Below are 26,101 nucleotides of genomic sequence, written 5' to 3'. Positions count from 1 at the left end.
CAGCCAGAGCCCAGACTTGAACCCGATTTAACATTTCTGTAGAGATCTGAAAATGGCTGTGCCCCCGACGCTCCCCATTCAACCAGATCGAGCTTGAGAGGTCCTGCAAAGGAGAATGGGAGAAACAGGCAAAAAATAGGTGTGCCAAGCTTGTAGAAGCTTTTTCATACTCAAAAAGACTTGAGGCTATAATTGATTTAGAATTTTGAGGAAAATAATACATTTAATACATTTTGGAATAAGGCTGTCACATAACAAAATGTGTAAAAAGTGAAGCGCTGTGAATACTTTCCAGGTGCACTGTATGTTAGTGCAAAATTGTTTTTAATAAAGTGTTTTTTTTCTGATTTAAAATACTGTACTATTGTGGCTCTTTATTCCTTCTGACCTGAAAATTATTTTAAGGATTGATTTGTGGTAAAAAAGCTGTTTTAGGTACACAGTTGAGATCTGAATGCTTAGTCCAGTATCAAAAGGTCCCACTATCTCTAGATTTTTGAATCATTTCATATTATGGAGAATGTAACAGAAAGAACTGGACCACACAAAGGCCAGCTGGAACATCCAGGACCAGAGTTAGCAATTATGGAATGGAGATCTTACTGTTGAAGTATTCAAGTCATACAAGAAACCAAAGGCTGATCCAATACTCCAGGCTCACCTGCAATAAATATATATTTTATATATGGTGCACTGACCCTTTCAGAGGTTTTTTCACACCTAGACATTTGTTTTGTTACTACATGAACATTAACTTGTGATATTTTGCATGTCAATGTGCATTGCATCAAGGAGACCTAGTCATTTTCAATGGGCTGCCAGCGCATTACAAATTCACAATACACAGTACACAGTTTATGGCGCGTTACTGCAACGCATAAGTGTGATGGGAGCCTAAAGGATAAATGTACATTTACAGTATGCATTTTATCTTTTAAATATAGAGATATTTGGGCAAGTAAAAGAAGGGGGGGAGGTATCACGCTTCAGGGAACGATGATATTCACTCAGTGGTGATAGTGATATAAAACTCAATATGTATACAATATGTGATAGTGTCCAAATTCAATCCGTACTTAAAATCAATAAATAAAATACCAGTATAGTGACAGTACTACCTAAATAAATGTATATATAAATAAAGTGTTCTAGTGCTGAGTAGACAGTGAAATTATACTCTAAAATTGCATTAATGGTGACTAAAGTGACAAATGCTCATAAATTACAAAACAAATCCAGGTAAGTATTTGTAAAGTGCTTAAAAGTGAAAAGAATGTGCTTATAGTGTCCAAATAATGTCCAAATCATGTGACTCGCACATGCAGTGTTTCTTCTTATCTTCGTTATTCCACCTTACACCAAATATTTGTGGGGGTGCTTCTTACTCCTTAACCCCCTCGGGGGTGCTAGCCTCTCACCTCAAACTAAACAGATACGCCTTAAGATCATGTGGCTCTCCTTTTCCACTCCTTCTCCTAAACCTCTTCACATATGGGGGATGGATATCCGGCTCCAGTGCTATAAGTAAACGTCACATACATGTATACACATTTCCCTGAAGACCACATGACCGGAAGTGGCGTAACGCGTAGGGCGGTATACCGGAAGTGACGTTGGAAGCGGAGGGACAGTCCGCAGGATTGCTGTACTCGTGTTTATGCTCTTAAATCCCTGTTTTTATGTGAGTGCATTATATATTATCTTTTAATAAATGCTTTTACGAAAATACTGCACTATATAAGCACTTTTTTCCGAGATTGGCGGCATATCCAGTGAGTACCTACCCCGATCCAGAGAACAGGAGATTACCATCCCCCATATGTGAAGAGGTTTAGGAGAAGGAGTGGAAAAGGAGAGCCACATGATCTTAAGGCGTATCTCTGTTTAGTTTGAGGTGAGAGGCTAGCACCCCCGAGGGGGTTAAGGAGTAAGAAGCACCCCCACAAATATTTGGTGTAAGGTGGAGGTGGAATAACGAAGATAAGAAGAAACACTGCATGTGTGAGTCACATGATTTGGACATTATTTGGACACTTTAAAGCACCTTCTTTTCAATTTTAAGCTTATTACAAATACTTACCTGGATTTGTTTTGTAATTTATGAGCACTTGTCACTTTAGTCACCATTAATGCAATTTTAGAGTATAATTTCACTGTCTACTCAGCACTAGAACACTTTATTTATATATACATTTATTTAGGTAGTACTGTCACTATTACTGGTATTTTATTTATTGATTTTAAGTACGGATTGATTTTGGACACTATCACATATTGTATACATATTGAGTTTTATATCACTATCACCACTGAGTGAATATCATCTTTCCCTGAAGCGCGATACCTCCCCCCCTTCTTTTACTTGTTCATACACTGTCTGGTTCACAGAACGGGTATACGCAGCTTTAAGGGGTATAAGGAATCCTCTCGACAGCGCGAGACTCATACTATCACCTATAGAGATATTTGGGTGCAACAGTGGACGCAAAAGATACCCCATCCCGAAATAGCATACAAAAATACAATAAAAAGAGAACAATAAATAGAAAACAGTGAGAAGTATAAAATAAATAAAATCATGAGTATGTCCAATTATAAAAAATATGAGTATAAAAACATACTAAACATACTAAACCTTGTGACCCAGGGTTCAGTGCAAATGTCCAATAATCCAAACGTCAGAACAGTGTGTATGGATTAGGCCAAACTCAACGAGTTTCACTTGATGCTTGCTCAGGAGCAGGGTGCAATAGTATGAAGGTACCGTTTCTAAAAGCTATTACCCATCCATGCATCTGCTTAGGGTGTATACACCACCCAACCCAATAGGGCATCATCGGAAGAACAAAGGTCAACAGCATAAATATGCAATTCATAAGACGCTAGCAAATGGGCACCGCAGGTGTTATAAATTTTGTGGAATGAATGATAGGAGCATCTCAGTGGAAGTCCAAAAGGTCCAACCTTTAAACAGGTGGCAGAACATCGAGAGCTATGTATTTAGTGCCAGCATGCCAAGAATGAGCTGCGGTCAGATATATTTCTCTATTTGGATGAGCTGGGGACCGTGAGCAACGTCCTAGCAACAAGGCAGGGTGGGATGATGCCAACAAAGAGCTTTACGGCCAGGCTTCGGGAGGTACATAAATGGCCTACACCTATAGCAAGGACATTATTCAACTTTGGTCAAAGCGGCAAAGTAATCCATGGATGCAGCTTACCTGCAGTTTTAATGGCAACTAAAAATGCGGCGAGGTTCTCACGTGAAGCTTGTTGCTTAAAAAAGGTTAAGATTGCCCAAAGTTGACGTTTTCCTCTGCTGGTGATGGACTCAGATTTATTTTTTTCTCTAATCTTGTCATTCTTCCTTTCAAGTGCCTTCTCCCTATCACCCAAACCTGGCGAAATGCCTGTTATTTTTACCTCTATTCATTACCATTACTCCGGTGGACGGCACGGTCCACCTATCTGTGGTTGTCTCTCTTTTACTTGTTCTATTATACTTTGGTTTTCCATTTATCCCTTCACTCCTTCCCCTTCCCACACTCTGTTTCCTCCCTTATATCTTTTTCTCTTTGTTTCTTTCACTCTTTCACTCCACTCCAACCCCTACTTTCTTCTCCTATCCCCATACTCCCCCCACCCTTTTTTTTTCGTTCTTCCTTCTTCTTCATTTCACCCCCCCTTTTGGGTACTAAAGTTGATGTTATCTAGATTGTTCATATTTCTATTTTTGATGTACCTGGGGACCCTCTAAGTGTTACTTATTACTAATATATTGTTAATTTTGTGTTAATGGTTCCCCTCCTTTGTATGCTTTGAAAATCTCAATAAATTTTGTTTAAAAAAAAAAAAGAAAAAAGGTTGAGGAGCTTTTCGCGATGCATATTTTTTGAGTTACAGTTCCTCATAATTATAAAGAAACAGTAATAATTTTTCATTAGTCTAATAAAACTGTCACATGACACTAAAAATAGGTATTGGTAATAGGTATACTTGAGAAAAAGTATCAGTACTTGTACTCGGTCTTAAAAAATTGGCATCGGTGCATCCTTACTCTGCGCTGCCCTGTTTACTAAGCCAACTTGTCTACGTCTTTCCAGATGTATAACTATGTATGCATTCTCTCAGTATGCTCAGTTACCAGCCATTAGATTAAAAGAGATTTTGCACACCAAAGGTATGTATCTAAACGTATACATATTTATTGTGATTTTTTTTTTTCTTCTTAGTCCCTGGGGATAGTCTGTGCTACCCACACTAATTGTAGGTTTTTCTGCAAATGCAGCGTGAATCATTTATAAATAAAGAGATTTTAAAGTTCCCAAAAGACACCCCATGGTGCCTAGTATTTCAGCATAAAATAGCTGTTAAATGGACTTATTTTGAATAAGCCTTTTACTGGAAAGTGGTGAAAATACACAGAGAGCAAAAAAAAATAAGAAAAAAAAAAGAAAGTTTTCTTTTTACTGTTCAGTAATCTTTAACACAGCCACTCTGTATACCTGACAAGCAATTTTCATAATTCAGGTCTTAGCAAAGAACCAACCTGAAGTGGCTGTGGATGGAAAGGGAGGGGGCTGTTATAAAAGCTTTGCTTTCAAGAACGCAACGTGAAGTGTCAATGCTAAGACCTTCTGTTGAGACCGGGGTGTATAATTCTGGCTTTGCAATAAAAACAGTGCCACGAAAGCTCAGTAACAAATTTACACCCACCCGCCCACGCTCTCAGCTTGGCGTGTTTTTTTTTTTTTTTTTTTTCTGCGATTTTACTTTTTTTTTTTTTTAGATTAGTTTAATGTATAGATAGCAAGAATAAAACGTCAGTCGACACAAAAAGAATGGTAGATAAGTTCATCACCTTTACACCACTACAAATGGCACTGATTAGTATTTGTTCCGGTTTCTTTCTTTTGTTGTCACCCTTTGAGGACCTTATTTGTTAACCTGTCCCATTGTTTTAGGTATTTTCCATATATATATATATATATATATATATGTATGTATATATATATATATATATAATCCAGAAGTTGCCTCTGCACATTCCAGGGAAAAATGGGCTGGGGTGCTCAACAATGCATAAGATAGGTACAATTAATAACATAAGGCAGCACTCACAAGGCAAATTTGTTTCAATGTCTCGATGAGGAAGAAGTGCAAGCCAGTGAAAAAACTGTATCACTAATATATATATATATATATATATATATATATATATACAGGGGCATAACTACAGGGGTTGCAGGGTCGCAATTGCAACTGGGCCCCATGCTCCAGGGGGCCTGTGTGGCTCCCCTGTACACCTGGATAGGAGAGACAGCGGGGGCAGCATGTAGGGAAATCACTGTCCTCCTTTTTCCTCCTGTAGCTGCAGGAGGAAAATGGAGGAGATTGGTTCCTCTGTATGCTGCCCCCGCCACTCCTCCTATCCAGTTCACTTGTGTTCTGCTGTCTCTGGGCCCCTGTGTGCTCCCCTGCCCCCCCACTACTGTGCTGCCCCCCCTGCTCCCTTTCCTCTCCTGCTGGCTGCTGCAGGGGATATGTCACAATAGAGAACCAGGAAGGGGTCAGTAAATGTGTAATTTACCAGCTCCTTTTCTGAATGGACAGAGTCATAGTCTGTGACATTGTAAAAAATAAAATGATAAAAAATAATACAATGAAAATACCAAAAAATAAAAGCTACTGACACCAGTGGGTGAACTTCCAGGATCGCAAAGGTCATACTTGCGACCGGGCTCTGGCATTCCACCACCGCTGGGAGGCCCCAAGATGGCAGGAAGGGAGCCCACTGCAGAACTTGTGTAAGGGTCCCGCAATGAGAGTAAAGACCCCCAGGATCAGTGGGAAGAGCCCCAGGCTTGAAGGGAAGGGCCCCAGGCCAGGGGGGCCCTTCATGGTTTCTTGCACCAAGGCCCTGAAGGTTCTAGTTACGCCTCTGTATATATATATATATATATATATATATATATATATTATAGTATTTTGCTACTTCTGCTAATGACACTCTGGTGTAAAAGAGAATTTTGGCCTTTTTTTCAAAAATCATACTTAACTAAGTGGATGCAGCATCTGTTCCCTGTCAGCTCTAACACCACTGATCATTCGGTTCTCAGAGCTACTTAAGCAGAGAGCACCGGGTTTTGAACACAGCTGATCACAGATCACGGTAAAGGGCAAATCACAGCGGCCCTTTACCATGTGATCGGCTGATCAGATGTAAACAGACTTGCTTGTAACCAGCAAGACTGTCAGTACAGTGTTTACACTGCTAATCAGGGTATTGATCATCAGTGCAGCCCCATCAGTGCCCCTCAGTACTACCTATCAGTGCCCATCAATGACACCTATCAGTACTGCCTATCAATGCTCATCAATATTGCCTATCAGTGCCCATCAGTGCTACCTATCAGTGTCACCTATCAGTGCTCATCAATGCTGCCTATCAGTGCCCATCAGTGCTGCCTACCAGTGCCCATCAGTGCCACCTATCAGTGCCACATATTAGTGCCCATCAGTTCTATTTATCAGTGCCACCTATCAGTGCTAATCAATGCCGCCTATCAGTGCCCATCAGTGCCGCCTATCAGTGCTGCCTATCGGTTCCACCTATCAGTGCTCAGAAAAACCACCTATCAGTGCCCATCAGTGCTGCCTAACAGTGCTTCCTCAGCAGGACTCCGAGCTGGGATTGTCTCTCTTATATAGTCCAGAGCCTGCACTGACAGTGTCCTCTACCTCTTCCCTCGCACAGATCGGAGAGGAGAGAGCCGACCTGCTCTTTCTCCACCTATATGTGCACCGTGGGAAGTGTAAAACCCAGCAGTTGAATGATCAAATTCAGCTGCTCAGCTTAACACTCTCCACAGTGCACACAGGAGGAGAAGGGTGGGAGTAGAAGGAACAGATTGGCTTTCTCCTCTCCCATCCACGCGAGGGAGGGGGAACTGTCAGTGCAGGGTCTGGGCTGTATGGGACAGACACTCTTAGCTCAGAGCCCTGCAACAAGCAACCCTGCTGGGGCCCCCTGACAATGACAGAATGTCAGGGCTCGGTCACAAGTGCAACCTTTGCCACCCTGGTAGTTCTGCCACTGTTCTTATCAGTTACATTGGTCGCAGCTATCTCTTTTGATTACAGAACAACTTCCCAGTGGTGGCCCGTCCATACGCCTGGCCCCTAATCTACATGCAGGGCACTGGATGCATGAATTTCAATGTTTTTTTTAAGCACATAATTAGTGCCTGAGCCTCTAATTGGCTTGAAAAAAGGGTGGGCTCAGGGTGCAGAGTACTGCGCCCTTATCCCACCCAGTTGTGTGACAATAGCGAATTAATATTCGCTATTGTCTTCCTGATTCTACTCCCGGCCAATCAGGAAGCAGTTCCCAAGGCCCGATTGGCCAGGGAGACTTAGGACTCCCTTAGGACTAGGGGGTTCAGGGGGTGGCGTTGGTTTGCCGCCCCCCCCCCCCCCCCCCCCACAAAAATATTGAGCACCAGCCACCACTGCACCTTCCTATTATGCTATGGAGAAGAGAAGGCTGTGAAATGTTCTGTATTCCTGTTCTATGGTAACTGACTGTTGTCACCCAAGGACAGCAAGTATGTTACCAACAATATCATTAGGTAAAATTAAAATAAATAAATCAGAAAAAAAAAAATATTGCAGCCACCCCATCTAAAGACTGATACGTAAAATTGTGCATTACAATATTGTTCTTGGGTTTAATTACTGTAATATTAAAAAAAGAAAATGCTAAATAATACCAGTCCTGCTGCTCATCACAACAATTTAGTTTGTTGTTTGTTTTGCAGATTTACATGGACTATAACACTTACCTGTCTCTCCTTCTGTGTTGTAGATCTTTGTTTCCTTGAGCTATCCTGGCTTAAAAGTCTTTAGCAACCAACACTTTGGTTGTGTGTTGGTTGCTTGTGTCCCCACTGGGCACGGTGGTTTCACACCAATAATGTGTCCATTGACAAAAGAGAGAAGAATAGAAAGACAGGCCATGGGGCAGATAGTATTAATGTTTTTGCAGATTGTTTGGGTCTTTTCATTTTTTTGGCAACAGAGTTGCTTGAAAAACAATGCCAAGTATGTATACTGTATATGTAGTGCTACCCCCGTAGGAGCTGTTGCATAGGATTGGCCTCTGTTATTTGCTTTGACCTTCTCAAGAACCTCAGCCCCTCTGACACACCAGGCTGAGTGTACAAACATTCAATATCACAGGAAATCAATGAAAGTAATACTTCATACCCAATAGTAGTGCTATATCAAAGAACACAGGCCCCATACCAGGTAGTAAAGGCAAACCTACTATATTGTCACCCAATATGGTTGGTAACTAAGCAAGCTTAAAATGGATTAACAATGGTAATAACACAATTTACCATACAAAGTAATTAACAGTAAAGACTGGGCATACTGAGCATAATCAGTAGCAAGGCCAGCTCAAGTGCAGCAGAGAGGAGTAGTGAAGTCGAATCTACTGAGTGCAGGAAATTATATTGCCAGAGTGCATTTAGGCAGTCATACTAATCCTAGACTGACTGGGTATGCACTGTCCAAAAGCAAAGGAGTATGGTAGTGGAGGAGGGCAGAGAAACAAAGGGGGCTTGCAGAAAAATTGTTACAGAAGGGGCAGTCCTTTGAGATATTCTTCTGCCGGCTTTTGTTGGGGCCCTTTAAGAGTGTTGGTGCATTTAACGACAGTCCTAGTTAGAATTTCACTTTGGGACTTTTTGTCCACATTTGCACATACTAATGCACTTGACATAATTGTAGTATTGTGGACGGTATCACCTTGGACACCACTGGTCCATCATTACTTTGTATAACACATATTGTATATGTTTTTGTCATGTATACATTGTGATTTGTTACTTTATATTTAGCGAATCTTTATATTTTTTCAATTCGACAGTCCTAGTTAACCTGCATGCAGAATAGGTACAGTAAAGTAAGGTATAGTCTTGGCACAAGTGCAAGGTCGATGTGGTTCAGATGCTGTAAATGTTTGGTATAATGTGGTATAGAGTTGGTATAGTCTAGGTTTGGAAAAAATGTGATATAGAGTGCAGTATGGGTGCGGTATGGACTGTTTATACTTAATGTCCTGGTCTTAGTGGCTCAGTCCCTGCTAGCAGTATCAACAATGGGCGAATAGCCCTCTCATCAGTCCACAGGAAGCTGCAGTGACCTCTCACTGTAGAAGGGGGTGCCGCCTTGGTCTCTCCCTGAAAGCCTCTGATGATCAGTGGTGCGAAGCAGAAGGTGAGTGGATGCTCCAGTTTACCTGCAGAAGTGGTGCAGGTGCTGTGATGGGGGTGGTTCTGCCCTTGGGTGTCTCCACTCCCAATATCAGTCTCTGATCTCCGCTGGCATGGTCTCCTGCTGGCAGGTGAATATCCAGACATAGGTGCTCTCTCTCTAACTCCCTTGGTGTCGAGAGGAAGAACTTCTAGGGGAAGTTTAACAAAAAAAATCATCTCTCCATTCTCTCTATATCTTACTGCACAGTGCCTATTAGAATGTGTAGTGTAAGGAGTGTATTCATCCCATTATATGGCTGCTATCTCATGCTCCAACTCTCAGGATTCTCAGCACTTTGCATAGAATTCTTTGGCCTTGTTTGGCTTTAGCTCTCCCCCTGTTGGCCAGAGGATAGTGATGCAGCATACCATGAGTATCTCAGTAAAGGGTGAGAAGAATAAAAGGCAATGTCTCTGTTATACCTGAAGGGTTTCACATGTACTGTTACTTTAAGGCTGGCTCCACCCAGGAGTGATGACAAGGGTCAGAGTTGCCATCTTAGAGACATGTAAGAGATGCATTGATATACCGAGCTGTCCTGTAATGCATGCTGGAGTGTACAGAGAGTACTGAATAAACAACCGTTGTTCCAGATCAGAGTCCTGTGTCTTTCACAACACGGAGAATATAACAGTGGCGACGAGGATGGTATTTACAAGGTTACTATCCGTGTGAGAAAAGAAAAGAAGAAAAAAACTCTGGATTGTCACCTGGATACAAACACCCACAGAGCCCAGCAGGAAAATGTCATTGATCGGGACATTAAGTGAATTTGATGGAGAACAGACAACCTGGAGTTCCTGGGTTGAGAGACTGGAACAGTATTTTGGTGCAAATGCCATCCCAGGCGACAGGCAAGTAGCAGTATTTCTGACACTGGTTGGTGCTAGGACATATGACACTCTTAGGGATCTCATTTTCCCTGAAAAACCAGCAACTAAGACTTTGGCAGAGCTCCTGACACTGTTAGGGAATCACTTCTAGCCTAAACCACTAGAGATTGCAGAAAGATTCCGGTTCTATCAGCGGCAGCAGCAGCCGGGTGAATATATTAAGGCTTATGTGCTCGCCCTTCGCAGACTAGCCTCACCCTATGGTCTAGGGGCTGTACTATCTCACGTTTTACCAGATGGGTCAGAGAAACCAGTGGCATTCGCCTCCAGGTCCTTGACAAAAGCAGAAAGCAATTACTCTCACATTGACAAAGAGGCTCTAGCGCTCATATGGGCAATTAAGAAGTTTCATCTTTACCTGTATGGTAGGGAATTCACCATACTGACTGATCATAAACCACTCCTTCAGATCTTTAGCCCTGACAAGGCATCTCCCAGACGACTGCAGCCGTCTTCAACGCTATGCCCTATTCTTGGGAGCATATAGCTACAAAATCCAGTATCGCAGCCATGATGCCAATGCTAATGCAGACGCCATGTCCCGTCTGACAAGGACATTAACAGACTCTTCTCCACCAGTCAAGAGTTGTCGTTACACCAGCCTGTCCTTTTTGTCTTCTGGGGAGGTAGCAGCCCATACAGCCAAGGATACCTTCCTTAAGACAATACTCTCTTGGGTACGGTACGGTTGGCCTGCAACTGTCACACAGGATTATGAACCTTACTTCCGTAGGCGTCTGGAATTAACTGTGGCTGGCAACTGTGTTTTATGGGGAGACCGAGTGATCGTTCCACAGACCCTCCGGAGACACATTCTGGACTTGCTACATACTGGTCATCCCGGGGGCACACGTATGGAACAAAAGGCCCAAGGCTATGTGTGGTGGCCGAACCTAGACTCAGATATCATGACATATGTGAATGCGTGTGCTGGATGTGCACAACCTGCAAGAGACCCTCCTCGAGGGTGCGTCCAGCCCTGGACTTGGCCCATGGTTCCCTGGTTTCGCCTACACTTGGATTTGCAGACCTGATCAGAGGACTCACCTTTTTGATCATAATTGATGCCCATTCAAAGTGGCCTGAGGTCATTCCTGTTACCCAACCGACGATTAAGGCGACGATTTCCATACTGTTACATCTCGCTGCTACGTTTGGATACCCCAGAGAAATTGTCACAGACAACGGTGCACAATTCACAAGCCAGGAGTTTCAGAGTTTGCTGACTGCCCACAACATCAAACACAAGTTGACCGCACCTTACCACCCGGCTACAAATGGTCAAGCAGAAAGGTTTGTACAGACCTTCAAGCGCTATTTCAAAGCTACTGTGGCTACAAGTAAACAACAGTCCCTGTCACCCCTGCAGCTGGACTCCTTCCTTTCTGCTTACAGAAACACACCACACGCAACCACTGGGAAAACTCCAGCTGAACTTCTTTTGGGTTGGCAGCCATGGACTGTTTTGGACATGCTCCGCCCTCAAACGGTCCAGGAACATGTACGGCAGTCCCAAGACAAGAGGGTCGAACACGACGAGATTCCCCGGTTTACAGCCCAGCAAAAGGTATGGGCTCGATCTTATGGTGCTTCCAACACTCGTTGGCTTCCTGCTATCGTTGCAGAGACTTTGGGACCCAAAATGTATAGGGTCTGCCTGGAAGATGGTTCCATTTGCAGACGGCATGTGGACCAATTGCGTCCTCGTTCTCAGCTGCCCGAATCCCTGACATTGGCTGCACCTCCAGTGTCTCAAGGATCTGCTCCTACCGGATCAGGAGGCATTGAGACTGATGCTTGGGGGGACTCTGAACTTTTAAACTCAGCTCCAACAGAGCCCTCCAGCCCTGGTCCGGAGGTCTGTTCACCCTCTGAGCTAGGGGATCCCCTCTTGGCCCCGCCGGTGTCCATTCCGGCCAGCCCTGCTTCCTCTGGCCCCGAGGCCCTGGGTGCCCGTCCTCAACGATGCTGTCATCCTCCTGACCGGTTTCAGCTGCAAGACCGGTTACGAGACTATCGACGGGCCCACCGAAAGTAATCCGCTACCATGTTCTCCCCGTAGCGTCCCTGGAAGTTGTTCTCACATCCGGACGTGGAAGAAGCCATGTAAATCTCCTGAGTTGGAGGACTGTATGGGACAATTATTAGTTACTGTTTTATGCCTGTTCTCGTTTTGTTGTGGTTTTTGGATGAAAGGTGTTATACCTGAAGGGTTTCACATGTACTGTTACTTTAAGGCTGGCTCCACCCAGTAGTGATGACAAGGGTCAAGGGGCAGAGTTGCCATCTTAGAGACATGTAAGAGATGCATTGATATACCGAGCTGTCCTGTAATGCATGCTGGAGTGTACAGAGAGTACTGAATAAACAACCGTTGTTCCAGATCAGAGTCCTGTGTCTCTCACAACACAGAGAATATACTGTAACAGTCTCCATATTGCTGTAGCCCATATAAATAGATGAAGCGCCCTCCTAGATAGGTACTAGGTTTAGATAGATATAGATAGTGTGTGTTTTCATAGGTAAATTTAGTTGCCACACTGTAGTCAGTGTTGCTGTCATTGTTTGTTAGGTAAAGGCATAGTTTGCTCAGTATACTCAGTGCAGCTAGTCAGGTCTGCTCAGTGTGTTCAACTGCTGCCAGTCTAATAGCTCACTCTGTATCTAGAAAGCTTGAGAAGTTTCTGGATGATAGGTGTGGAGCTATGCAGATGGCAGCTTGAATATTGATACAGCCCTGGCCTACCCCAGAGAGGCAGACTCTGATTGGCATGCTGGGAGACTGTATGTATTATTTGAGTACACTGAGCTTGGAGTCTTTTTCTGGAGAGGATTAGTCAAGCCTGGAGAGCAGGCTGCCATACCAGGCAGTGCTGCTATGTCTGTTGTCGTAAAGGCCTCAGTTGGGCGACCTGAGGGCCTGAATGCTAAGCCCCTGGAGCTTCAAAAAGCTGACTGAGAGGGGGCTGGTATCACCGGAGTAAGGTGTCGGAAGGATGCAACTACCTGTCCTTGGGGTTTGAGTGAGTACAGATGCTTCTGAAAGATCTTGGGGACCTTTATGCTTTTGCCACCCCTTTGGTGCTAGTGAAAGTCAGCTGTGGGTATAGTTAAGGGGACACTGACTGGTGAAGAGCCTTGTCCAGCTAACCCTCTACTTAAAGGGACTCTGCTCTCATGGCTCTAAGAAAGGAGGTTACAGTTTGCTACTACTACCTTAAAGCTAAAGTCTGCTGTTTGTTTCAAGCATGAACTTTTATATAGCTTGTCCAGAAAGAATACCTAATTCCTCAAGTTGTACAGTTCTTGTTTTTGGAGTATTCCACCTAATTCCCTCAACCCTATCCAAGTCCTCCAATAATAAAACAACATAAACAACACCCCTAGACTGATCATTGAAGAAATGTGTGAATAAGACCTGGACAGTATTTCTGCAGTTTATATGGGATTATATATATATATATACTGAACAAAATTATAAACGCAACACTTTTGTTTTTGCTCCCATTTTTCATGAGCTGAACTCAAAGATCTAAGACTTTTTGTATGTACACAAAAGACCTATTTCTCGCAAATATTGTTCACAAATCTGGCTAAATCTGTGTTAGTGAGCACTTCACCTTTGCCAAGATTATTCATCCACCTCACAGGTGGATATTCCCATACCATTCATAGAGAGCAAGAAGATAAAAAACTTTCAGCCTTTATAACCACTTTAACCGCTTGCTGACCGCCGCACGACTATTTACGTCGGCAGTCAGCCCCTCACAGGCAAAGCGACGTAGGGCTACGTCGCTAGCCTGTGAGGCTCTAGGGAGCGATCGCGCGCCGCCGGAGGCGCGCTCCCTCTCCTGCACGGTCACAGACCCCCCGCGCATGTGCCCGGAGGACCCGATGTCCGCCGGGCACTCGCGATCTTCCGTTACACCAGAAGAAAGGCAGGCGGCTTTGTTTTCCTGTGTAAGAATGGAGATCACACAGTTCTACTATGTAGGACCGTTGATCTCTGTTCTTACACTAGTAGCCACAGCCAATCACAGTTAGAAACACGCCCCTAGGGACACACTTAACCCCTCCCTGTCCAATAAAGTTAACTCCTTCACTGCCAGTGTCATTTTTACAGTAACAGTGCATATGTATAGCACTGATTACTGCAGTAATGTCACTAGTAACCCCAAAAGTGTCAAAAATGTCAGTCAAGGGTCCGATCTGTCCGCCGCAATGTCACAGTCCCGCAAAAAAAATCGCAGATGGCCGCCATTACGCGTTAAAAAAAAAACAACAAAAATTACAAAAATCTTTCTCTTTGTTAGTAAACGCAATAACTTTTGCGCAAACCAATCAAAATATGCTTTTTGCGATTTTTTTTACCAAACATATGGTAAAAAAAAAAAAAATTGGCCCAAAATGTTAAAAAAATTTGATTTTTAAATTTTTTGGGGGGGGGAATTTCATATAAAAAAATGTGAAAAATATTGTTATTTTTGCAAAATTGACGCTCTTTTTTTGTTTATAGTGCATGATCAAAAAATCGCACAGGTGATCAAATACCACCAAAAGAAAGCTCTGTTTGTGGGAAAAAAAGGACGTCAAATTCGTTTAGGTACAGTGTCGCACGACCGCGCAATTGTCCGTTAAAGTCACGCAGTGCCGAATCGCAAAATAGGCCCTGGTCAGGAAGGGGGTAAAATCTTCCGGGGCTTAAGTGGTTAATGGGGGGGGCACTGAAAAGATCAAGAACTTAAAGCAAGAAGCATAAAATCTTCCAAGCCCTGGCGGATTCGCTCACCCCTAATGGTTATATCTGAGAGAACACTCCTAAAGATAGACAATAAACTGCAATCAGCGATTGGAATGCAGTCTCCTCTGTGAACGGTCAGTGTCCATAGACATCTGATCTATCCTTCTGTCAATCTACTCATCCCTATAGTTTGTGCCTTCCAAGTGAGAGCAATGCTAAATTCTCATGCCTAAGCCTGCAGAGAAGCTTTAATAAGGCTTCTAGTCCCATGGCGCAGTGAATCATAATTCACCAGTTTTACCCCCAAATGCCTCTCACTCGCCATCCAAGGAAGCAGCAGGTTTTCAATTTGCCAGCTCCGGCCAGCGTTCCGAACACAGAGATGATTTTATGGAGCCAACTATGATATAGTGCAATTAATTAATCTTCACAGGCTTATCAAAATATGAACAGGCCAAAAAACATTAATTTGATCAAACTTGAAGTGTGAAAATGAGTTGTTCCCGATCCAGGATGAAGGCATTAAAGAATTACAGCATAATAAAATGAAATTACAGACAACCCCGATGGTAATTCTTGTTTAATAAGAAACGCACAATAGCTGTCCAGAATTAGGATAGGAAATTTCATTTAGTAAGGTTAAATTTATACAAGAGGTCTTTTCCAAGGTGTACGGGATTGTCTAAGGAGGAGCTTTGCTGTTATGAGAAAGTTCATGTTCTAAGGTGCGGTTGGGAGATAAATGAAAACCTCTGGGCAAACAAATGAATACACAATTGAAATACATACTGTATACTGTATGTGTAAGGTTTTAGCATCCAATAGATTTCTAATTGTGCTCAGCCAGTCTTGTGATCCACACATCCCTACCAGAAAGCACAGCCAGGCTATAGAGATCCCTATTTCCTGATACAGTTTTCCAGCTTTCTATGTCACTGCACAGTCTGCAAACTGCCCACAAGTTACAATGATTACATACATGATTCGTGCTAAAAAAAAAAAAGGGGGGGGGGCTTAACACAAAGGCTCGATTTAAAGAGTTTATATGCTCTTTAGGTGAGGTGCGTTAACAAAATCCTGCTTGCTGCATCTTTGATGCACTTTTGTATGAAAATGCATGCTATATAGAGTTCAAATACACCATGGTGTACTCATACTTTTTTACTCTGTAATACTACTAATAACATCATATACCAGGGGCGTAACTACAGGGGTTGCAGGGGTTGCAATCGCTACCGGGCCCCATGCTCTAGGGGGCCCGGTAGCAAACCAGTGGGTGAACTTCCAGGATCGCAAAGGTCACACTTGCGACCGGACCCTGGCATTGCACCACTGTGGGGAAGCCCCAAGATTGCAGGAAGTGGGCCCACAAGATTGCAGGAAGGGGGCCCACTGCAGAACTTGTGAAAGAATCCTGCTGCGGGACCGTAATAAAAGGCCATGCAACGAGTGTAAAGAGCCCCAGGATTAGTGGGAAGAGCCTTGGGCTTGAAGGTAAGGGCCCCGGCCAGGGGTCTGGGGGGCCCTTCATGGTTTCTTGCATCAGGGCCCTGAAGGTTCTAGTTACGCCTCTGTCATATACATGTATTTTCGAAAGATATCCCTCCATGCTGCTACATATCCTCGACTTCTTACGACACCTATTTTAGCCCACACTCATCGTGTGTGCGGCTCGCTCTGCCTGGCCCGCCGACTTGGTGTGCCCTAAGCTCCCGGGGAGAGCTCATGGGGTCATATCCACTCTCCCTTCCAATTACCATCTGAGCCTCATATAAGTGTGGGTATGTATGGGGGTTTGCCCCTTCTCCCTTTCCCTTTTCTCCAATTCATATTATCAGCATTGTGCCAACTTCATTATATCTCAGTGAACCATCAATCGAAGCATAAGTGTATACAACAATATAAAAATAGGTCTCAAAACTTGGTAAAAACACTAGATTATAAAGTCATCAAATATTAGAGTGAAGTGACCAGTGACATGAAACCAGAATAAATATAAAGTGAAACGTGCTGAGGAAAATATAGAATGAAATATTGTGCAGAAACGAGCAATTGCACAAGTTCCACTGTAAAAAGAACTGGTCAATGGCCACAACTGAAACGATTGCTGTGTAGAAAACAAATTTGTGCTTAATAAAAAGTGTAGTCTTTACAACCTTTTAAAATATAGTGAATCCTATAAAGTGTGCAGCACTGAGAGCAATTGCATAAGTTCTATAGAAAAGAACTAATCAAAGGCTCCAATAAAATGCCAAAAAAACATGGATAATAAAGGGAATGTGCCCTATGAAGAGTGAACCAGTGTGATTCTTCAAATGAATGGTGGGTCAAAGAAAATGCTAAAAATAATCACTGTCAATAATAGTGAAAAAAAGAAACGTAAGTGACACAATGTGCAAAAAAATCAAAAAGTCCTCTGAAGAGTGAACCCCTGTTCGCTCTTCAGGGTGTGGACGATCAATATATGAAGCAAAAAATGTCCCAAAAGTGTTCACTGTTAAATCATATTCAAGTCCATGATTGAAAACTCTATAAGTTGTGAATAAAGTTCATAATAAATATAAAACTTGTGGAAGTGATAATAATAAAAAAAAGTCTGCAGGTTGACATAAGATACCTGAAACGCTCTTAAGAGTGTTTAGTGAGGTGAGCGGCCATTCTACCTATTCCCGAGGCATTTGTGCTCACTAACACTCGCACTGGGATCACCGTTTTTTTATTATTATCACTTCCACAAGTTTTATATTTATTATGAACTTTATTCACAACTTATACTTCTCCCATATACGGGCACCACATGAGAAAAATAGGCCAGCAGAAAATGTGCTACTCATCGTTGCTAGAGTCGCCATCTCGGTCAGCCATTGACTGCTTACTCACTAGGCCGCAGTCCCCCGTCTCACTTACTTCTGCTGACCCATACGCATCCATGGATCCCCTGCTGGGGGCCAAGGGGGCTGACAGCGCTGCGTCAGTTACAACAGTCACTTCTGGGACAACTCCTCTCCCTTCACAGGAGGTTTTAACCCCGGCTATACTGGATGAAAAGCTCCAAACCCTCTTTCAACAAATAACGTGCAATATTGTGGTAGAGGTGGGCAAGATCTCTCAAAAATTAAGGGGAGAAATCACCCAAATAGGGGAATGCACAGATGCTTTGGAAAATAAGTTTGATGACTTGGTGCAATATGTGCAAGTACTGGAGGAAGAAAATTCTGTTTTAAAGCACTCTGTATCCCAGCTACAATTACAGCAAGAAGAACTGGGAAATAGGGAAAGGCGCCAAAACCTGCGTTTTCAGGATATACCGGAAACCGTGGGCGACAGCAATCTTCGCTCATATCTCCTGGGTCTCTTTATTATACTTACACCCGCTATTGCAGAAATTGACTGGTGCCTGGACTGTGTTTACAGATCCTTGGGCCCCTAGACCCCCTGCAGGAACATGACCCTGGGGTGTAATAGTCCATTACTATGACAGTAAAGAGGCTTTATTCCTGGCAACTCGCAACAAGTCACAGGTCGAATATAAAGGGGCGAAGATCCAAATATTCAGCGACCTTTCACTTATCACTCTCGCTTCCCCATGACAAATGGCCATTGGCAGGGTTGTCTTTTATCTCAGTTGCTTTTTATGTCTGGAGCCCTTAGCCGAGGCCATTCAATCTAATCCAGATATTCATGGGGTTCTGATGTGACAGAGGGAGTACGAGTTGTCTCTTTTTGAAGTTTGCATTTTGTTGACTCTCACTAGCCCCCTGTTGTCTCTTCCATTTTTACATGCCCTTTTATCTTCATCAATTCGTGTTTTATCAGGGTCAATATGACAAAGATTGAGACCCTACCATTACATATACCACCAACTGTTCTGGCACAACTTGAGCAAACATATCCATATAAATGGTGTTCTAAATCCCTCAAATATTTAGGCATAAACTTGACTCCCTCCTACTCCACCCTATATTCAACTATTTATCCTCCCTTAATTCAGGATATTTTCCGTTCCCTTCATCAATGTGTAAATTATCCCCTCTCTCTTCTGGGCAGAGTCAATGTCCTGAAAATGTCCAAATTACCCAGGTTACTTTTTTCTTTGAGACTTTGCCGGTCGCCATGCCTATGTTCCAACTTAAAGCCCTCCAAAGAGGTTTTCTTAAATGTATTTGGAACGGGAAAGTCCATCGCATTGCGAGTTCGGTGGTCTTTTCCTTGAGGACGAGGGGAGGGCTGGGTGTCCCTGATATTATCAAAGATTATTATGCTTCCCATCTCCGGGCTATCATCTCCTGGTCCTGTCATCAACATGGGGACAAGGTGCTCTGGGGGGCACCCCAAAGTACCCTCCCCATGTTGAGGGCAAGCACACTTGGTATGGTTCAGAAGGGGGGGGGGGCACTCGCTCGTCCCCCCCCCCCCTCGCCCATCCTGGCCTGCATGCTTGGATAAGGGTCTGGTATGGCTTTTAGGGGGCACCCCACGCCATTTTTTTTTCTGTATTTCCGGGAGCCGACAATAAATTAGAGCCGCAAACTTAAATGACATTTTTTTTCCTTTAGAAATGTCAGTATTGCTGCAGCTTCCTCCATAAATCGTACAAATGCGCCACTTTACAGGCACATTAAGGGGACACCCCAGTCTCTATATTTAAAGGAATTTTTTAATTTTTTTGTCTCACTTTAGGCATTATTAAAATCACTGCTCTTGTAAAAACGATTGTTTTTAAAAAAAATGTTTGCATTGATACATGTCCTCTAATGCAATACCCGTGTCCCCATACACTTTTTTTTTTAGCAATAACTTGCATATAAGCCTTTAAAATTAGGACTTTTGATTTTTCATGTTTGTATCCCAAAGACTTTAATAAAGACTTCACGTTCGCTAGAACTTTTTTCCCTGTTTGGGATGTTCTGGTGCGAACCGAACAGGTGGGTGTTCAGCCCATAACTACTATCTTGTTTAATATTACCAGATAGTCTTTCTGTTGGTTGCATACTTCCATGGATGCAGGCCTCCCTATTTCAGCTTCAAAATTTGGTTCATCCGGTCACTCGTAGGTTGTATGCCTTTGATAGGATTCACGAAAATTTGGTATCCCTACACACATGTTTTTTTTTTTTTATTTATAAGTCAGACACCTTTTCTATTCTTTGTCCCCTTCTTTGACTTCAGATAAACCTACTTCTTTTGAATACTTGTGTGCCCAGGGTCCTCACCAGTTACATTTAGTGTCCTTTATTTACCCTATTCTCCATGAAGCTATTCCCTTTACTGAAGACACTCATTCCTATATGTGCAAATGGGCACACCTGTTACAGCGACCTATTACTACTCAGATGAGGGATAAGATCTGGACTTCTGCTTTTAACCACTTTACCACCGGAGGATTTTGCTGTCTTACGTCCAGGCCACTTTTTGCGATTCAGCACTGTGCAAATTTACCTGACAATTGCGCGGTCATGCAACGCCGTACCCAAACAAAATTTTCGTCCTTTTTTTCCAACAAACAGAGCTTTCTTTTGGTGGTATTTGATCACCTGTGCAATTTTTACTTTTTGCGCTATAAACAAAAAAAGAGCTACAATTTTGAAAAAATAACAATATTTTTCAAATTTTTTTATATGAAATTCCCCCCCAAAAAAATGTAAAACTCAAATTTTTTTATCATTTTAGGCCAATTTGTTTTCTGCTACATATTTTTGGTAAAAAAAAATCGCAATAAGCGTATTTTGATTGGTTTGCGCAAAAGTTATTGCGTTTACTAACTAAGGGAAAGATTTCTGTCATTTTTGGTGTTTTTTTTTTAACGAGTAATGGCGACGATCTGCGATTTTTTTTGCGGGACTGCGACATTGCGGCGGACAGATCGGACCCTTGACTGACATTTTTGACACTTTTGGGGGTACCAGTGACATTACTACAGTAATCAGTGCTATACATATGCACTGTTACGGTAAAAATGACACTGGCAGGGAAGGGGTTAATTTTTATTGGTGATCAAGGGGTTAATGTAAGCCTGGTGCTTACTAACTTGTGTGGGGGGAGGTGACTGAGTGACACAGGGACAGATCGCAGGTTCAGCTATGCTGAACCCTGCAATCTGACCCTGTCTGTCACTTAATAGATCCGCCCGCTTTGTTTACACAAGCGGGCGGATCTCCAGACTCGATTCCCCGACGATCGGGGAAGAGCGGCAATGATCACCACCGCTGCTCCCCTGGCCACGACTCCCGCTGTGACTGAATACAGCGGGAGCGAGCCTCCGGCTGCGCGCCCCCCACAAGGGGAGGAGTCGGACGGGAACGAGCCACTTTGCCGCAGTACAGTCAACGTGACTGGTCGGCAAGTGGTTAAATCTTCCAAATTTGTGGTGCAGAGAGAGACCACTCTTAAAATCTTGATGTTTTGGTATAGGGCTCCAGAGAGCAACGTCATCTGATACAGCCCTTTTGGACTGAGGTGATGCTGTTGCTCCAGAAAGTTTTAAATTTTGCCCTTTCACTTGCTGAGTCTTCCCTCCTCCGGTATTGCCAAGCCTTTTAAACATTTGATCTCTTACATTCTCCTGGCTGCCAGGAGAGCTATTCTGCTTTGCTGGTTGTCAAGTACACCTCCTTCCTGGTCTCAATTTCTTCCCCTTATAGCTGAAATCCAGAGAATGGAATACCTTACTGACACTGTGCATGACACTATTCCACAATTTAATAAAAATCTGGGAATGTTGGGATCAGTCAGAGTTTGGTGCTTCTTTTCCTTGATTTATGTCTCTATAATTGCTATTATTTGTTGTTATGTCGAAGTAGGCACTTCCTGTGCACAATTTTTCTTTTTCTCTTTTTTTTTTTTCTCACATAAGTACCCATGATGGTTCAATAATTTCACAAGCCTAGTTTTGAGCTTTGACCTCCTTGTTTTATTGTACTGATTCAATGTCTCTTTATCTGTGAAACCCGCAGATATTTTACGTTCAGTGCTGCTTTTGACATCCTTTTATGTACTATGTCATATTCTTACTATCTTTTTTTTAATGTTTTCTTTTGTTTGTTCTTGAAAACCAAATAAAAATACAATTACAAAAAAAGGTGATTTATTCTTCCAAAGTAAATACGCTTTTGAAAACTAGTATTGACTAATATTGCTATTTTTTTCTTCTCTCTCAGTTTTTCTCCATCACTTAGCTTTTGAGAACCAAAAGCTGGTGGAGAGAGGCAAGGGAGGGCCAAACAAGGATAATATGGCAACTGACATTCTTATCAACTGATGATGTCATTATTGGCAGCTAGATGGTTGTAATGGTGTACAATAAAAACATGTGGCATTGTGTAACTAAAAGGAAGGTTTCATCCACCCACTGGCTTTTATATATTTTTGGGGCAATTTTTAGACATTATTTTATTTATTTCAGGTACTTATATAGCGCTGTCAATTTACGCAGCGCTTTACATATACAGTAAAACCTTGGATTGCAAGCATAATTCGTTCTGGAAACATGCTTGTAATCCAAAGCACTCGTTCCTCAAGTCCTTCAGTTTATAGTCTATATACAAAGATTATAGCAATGTGATTGGTTGTGTAACCATAAAATGTCCATCCACAATATGCAGCCTTCCCAAGGGGATTAGAAGCAAAATCTAGCAGAGCTACAGAATATAAGAGAGATGAGAGGCGCCTCTAAGTGTAGCAATATGGTTACATTTAATGAAGGTTCAACATTTAGCAACTCACATGGTTGATGATTAAAATAGGCACTCCTAAGTATGCAGGCCTCCGGGGTAAAGCTGTCCACATAGACCATCTTCTGAACCACCGGCTCTCACCACTGTCAGTCTGCAATCGTAACCGGGAAGAATAGCCTGCAGTAGAGTGATCTGAAAGTGAGGCTTTGAATTTCTCGTGGAGTGCAGCGGGGAAAGGATGATGAAGATGGCTGTGCAGAGGATGGTCTATGTGGACAGCTTTACCTCGGATGCCTGCTTACTTAGATGTGCCTGTTTTAATCATCAACCATGTGAGTTGCTAAATATTGAAACTTCATTAAATGTAACCATATTGCTACACTTTATAGGCTCCTCTCTTCATTTTTATACATGACGCTACTTGTATATCAAGACATCGCTTGTATATCAAGTCAAAATTTATTTTAAAAATTTGCTCGTCTTGCAAAGCGCTCCCAAACCAACGTTTTACTGTACATTGCACATTCACATCAGTCCCTGCCCTCAAGGAGCGTACAATCTAAGGTCCCTAACTCACATTCATACATACATAGTAGGGTCAATTATTTATTTATTTTTTTATACAGGATCCAATTAACCTACCAGAGGTTAATTGAAACCAGAGTACCCGGAGGAAACCCACACAGACACAGGGAGAACATACAAACTACAGGCAGGTAGTGTCGTGGTTGGGATTCGAAGCAGCAACCCGCTGCTAGGTGAAAGTGCTAACCACTACACCACTGTGCCGCCCTATTTTGCCAAGGCACCCCTGAAGGAACCTCAAGGGCAACCTGGTTGAAAAAGGCTGATCTCAATAAGAACAAAAAATACTTCCTTGTAGTTCTAAACTCTTATCCTATTCCTCAAGAACATCAACAATTAATCATACCCTAACATACCCTTACACTTGAGCCTTATCTAAATCGTAAAAAAAAAGAACTCCAACTTTCTAACTATATTTCTGCAGACTTCCCCCAAAACCGTCGTCATAGCAATCTAATATTGAATAGGTCCCCATTTGCTGCAAAAACAGCCCTGGGCTAATGAGGCATAGACTTCACTAGACCTCTGAAGGTATGCTGTGGTATCTGCCACCAGTCCTGTAATGGCACTTTTCCACTGCAAGTACCGGCTCGGCTCTACTCGGCCCTGCTTGGCCCTGCTTGGCCCTGCTTGGCCCGGTTTGCTTTTCCACTGCTGGTACCGCATGGTACGGTGTTGGAACGGTTCGGTACGGTACGGTATGGTTTGCTTTTCCACTAAAGTAGTACTAAAGTTAAGTGGGTGGGATAACAACGATTCTCTGACCAATCAGTGGCTAGTAGTGACTGCATGCAAAGGATTGTGGGATATGGTACCGGGTATGGTACCTCTTGGAACCACAATCGAGGTGGTACTGTTTTTGAAAGCTGCACCGTTCAGTTCCATGCAGTGGAAAAGCGCCGCCGTACCGTACCGTACCGAACCGTTCCTACACTGTACCATGCGGTACCAGCAGTGGAAAAGCACAAAAGCGAGCCGAACCGTTTGGTTCCATGCAGTGGAAAAGCGTCATAAGTTGTAAAGGTGGGGCCTCTATGATTTGGACATGTTTTTCAGCACATCCTACAGATGCTCTATTATTATTGAGATCTGGAGAATTTGGAGTTCAATGCAACACCTTGCACAGACTGTAGTTAGACACCCCAAGAGGAAGAGAGGGCTATGGCAAGAAGGGAGGGGGTCATGCTAATGAATTGACTTTTCCTAAGGCAGTCACATTTGTTAGCAGGTTCAAAGATATACAATGCTATGGACCCTGGCCACATGATGCTCAAACAGGCACAATGAGCAGGAACCCTGCCATAATATTATGTAATTGCCCCCGATGCCTGGCATCAAGTATGCACTCAATGAAAAAGGTCTGACCAGGAAAGCGCAGGGAGACCTGCAAGGCAAGGGATGCATCCAGGCCTTTTTTTCTCAGAAAATAGGTGCAGATATTCCCCCTTCTGAGTCAACCCATGTCACTGCCCTGTACTCACCTCTGAGCATTGTCCCTTGGTTCAACCTCCTACCCACCTCTCAGTACTGCCTCGTTTCGAGAGTACAAAACCAAGTATCATGTTGTGGTTCTCGGTAATTTGTATTGAAATATAGCTAACGATAACAGGAAAAGCAGTAAAATAGATGCCTTGTAATCAGCAACAGTAGACCCCCAGCAATATTAGATCACACAGCAACAACAAATCCTCCCCAGCAACAATAGAAAAAGCAGTGCAATAGATCCCCTACAATTAGCAACAATAGACCCCCCGCAACAATAGATCTGCCCACAACAATAAATCTTTCCCTGTAACAATAAACCCCCTAAAAAAATTCCCCCCGCAACAATAGATTCAACCCAGCAACAATAGATCTTTCAGCAGCCAGCATCAATAGACCCTCAAGCAGCCAGCAACATTAGGCTCTCCCTCAACTGTAGATCTCTCCCAGCAACATACGACACCCCCAGTAAAAATAGATCACCCACTAGTAACAACAGATTATTTGAAGTTACATCAGTGAGGAGAGCTCTGAGAGCTGATTGGAAGTAATTGACACACCCCATTCACAGAGCACACAAAAGAGTTGAGGCTTTCAATCAGCTCCCAGTCAACATTTTTCTCTTGGTGTCAGGAAAACTTGTCAGAAGTGAGTCATGCTGATAGCAGAGGAACAAAGCAGCGGACAGAAATGACACCTAATGCTCTAGATGGAGACAAGCACACACTATAGAGTGGTGATCTCCAAACTGCAGTAGGGGGGCAGATGCAGCCCTTTGCTTGCTTTTATCCAGCCCTTGAGGGCACTGATCGATTCACTGATACCAACAATAGAGCATAACCCCCCCTCCCCCACTGACCTTAATAAAGGAGCGCAATTCCTCCCAATGAAACCAATAATGGGACACACTTTCTCCCAATGACACCAAAGATGGGGCATTGTATTTTTCCACTGACATCTGGACATTTGGCCATAGTCTAGACCCCCAAAAGTCTTAAGAACCCTAAACTGGCCCTTTGTTTGGAAAGTTAGGAGACCCCTGCTATAGAGGGATATGCTTTGCTCATATTTCATGTCTGAGGTTTACTACCACTTTAATTCCAGCCCCTGAGGCTGGTTTCACACAGATCCGGCTGCGGTTTGCAGTCCAGGTGTCCTGGGCACATGTGTTCACCGGTTCAGGTGAAATTCAGGTGCAACATTTTCCCTGAATTCACACCTGAACCAAACCCAAGTTCTCCCCACAGCTGCCCTGGACATGAGTGAACCGGCTTCATTGAAATCTGGTCACACTGTCATGTTATGCGAATTGGTTACATCCAATTCCCATATATGTGAACCCAGCATAGTCAATAGCAAGGTTTGAAAAGACCACCTAGCACCCTGCCGAACTTCTAGAAGTC

This window comes from Pelophylax lessonae (assembly GCF_965119305.1).
Source record: "Pelophylax lessonae genome assembly, chromosome: 13".
Taxonomy (NCBI): domain Eukaryota; kingdom Metazoa; phylum Chordata; class Amphibia; order Anura; family Ranidae; genus Pelophylax; species Pelophylax lessonae.
The sequence above is the reverse complement of the archived record's forward strand: the minus strand, read 5'-3'. Positions refer to the sequence as shown.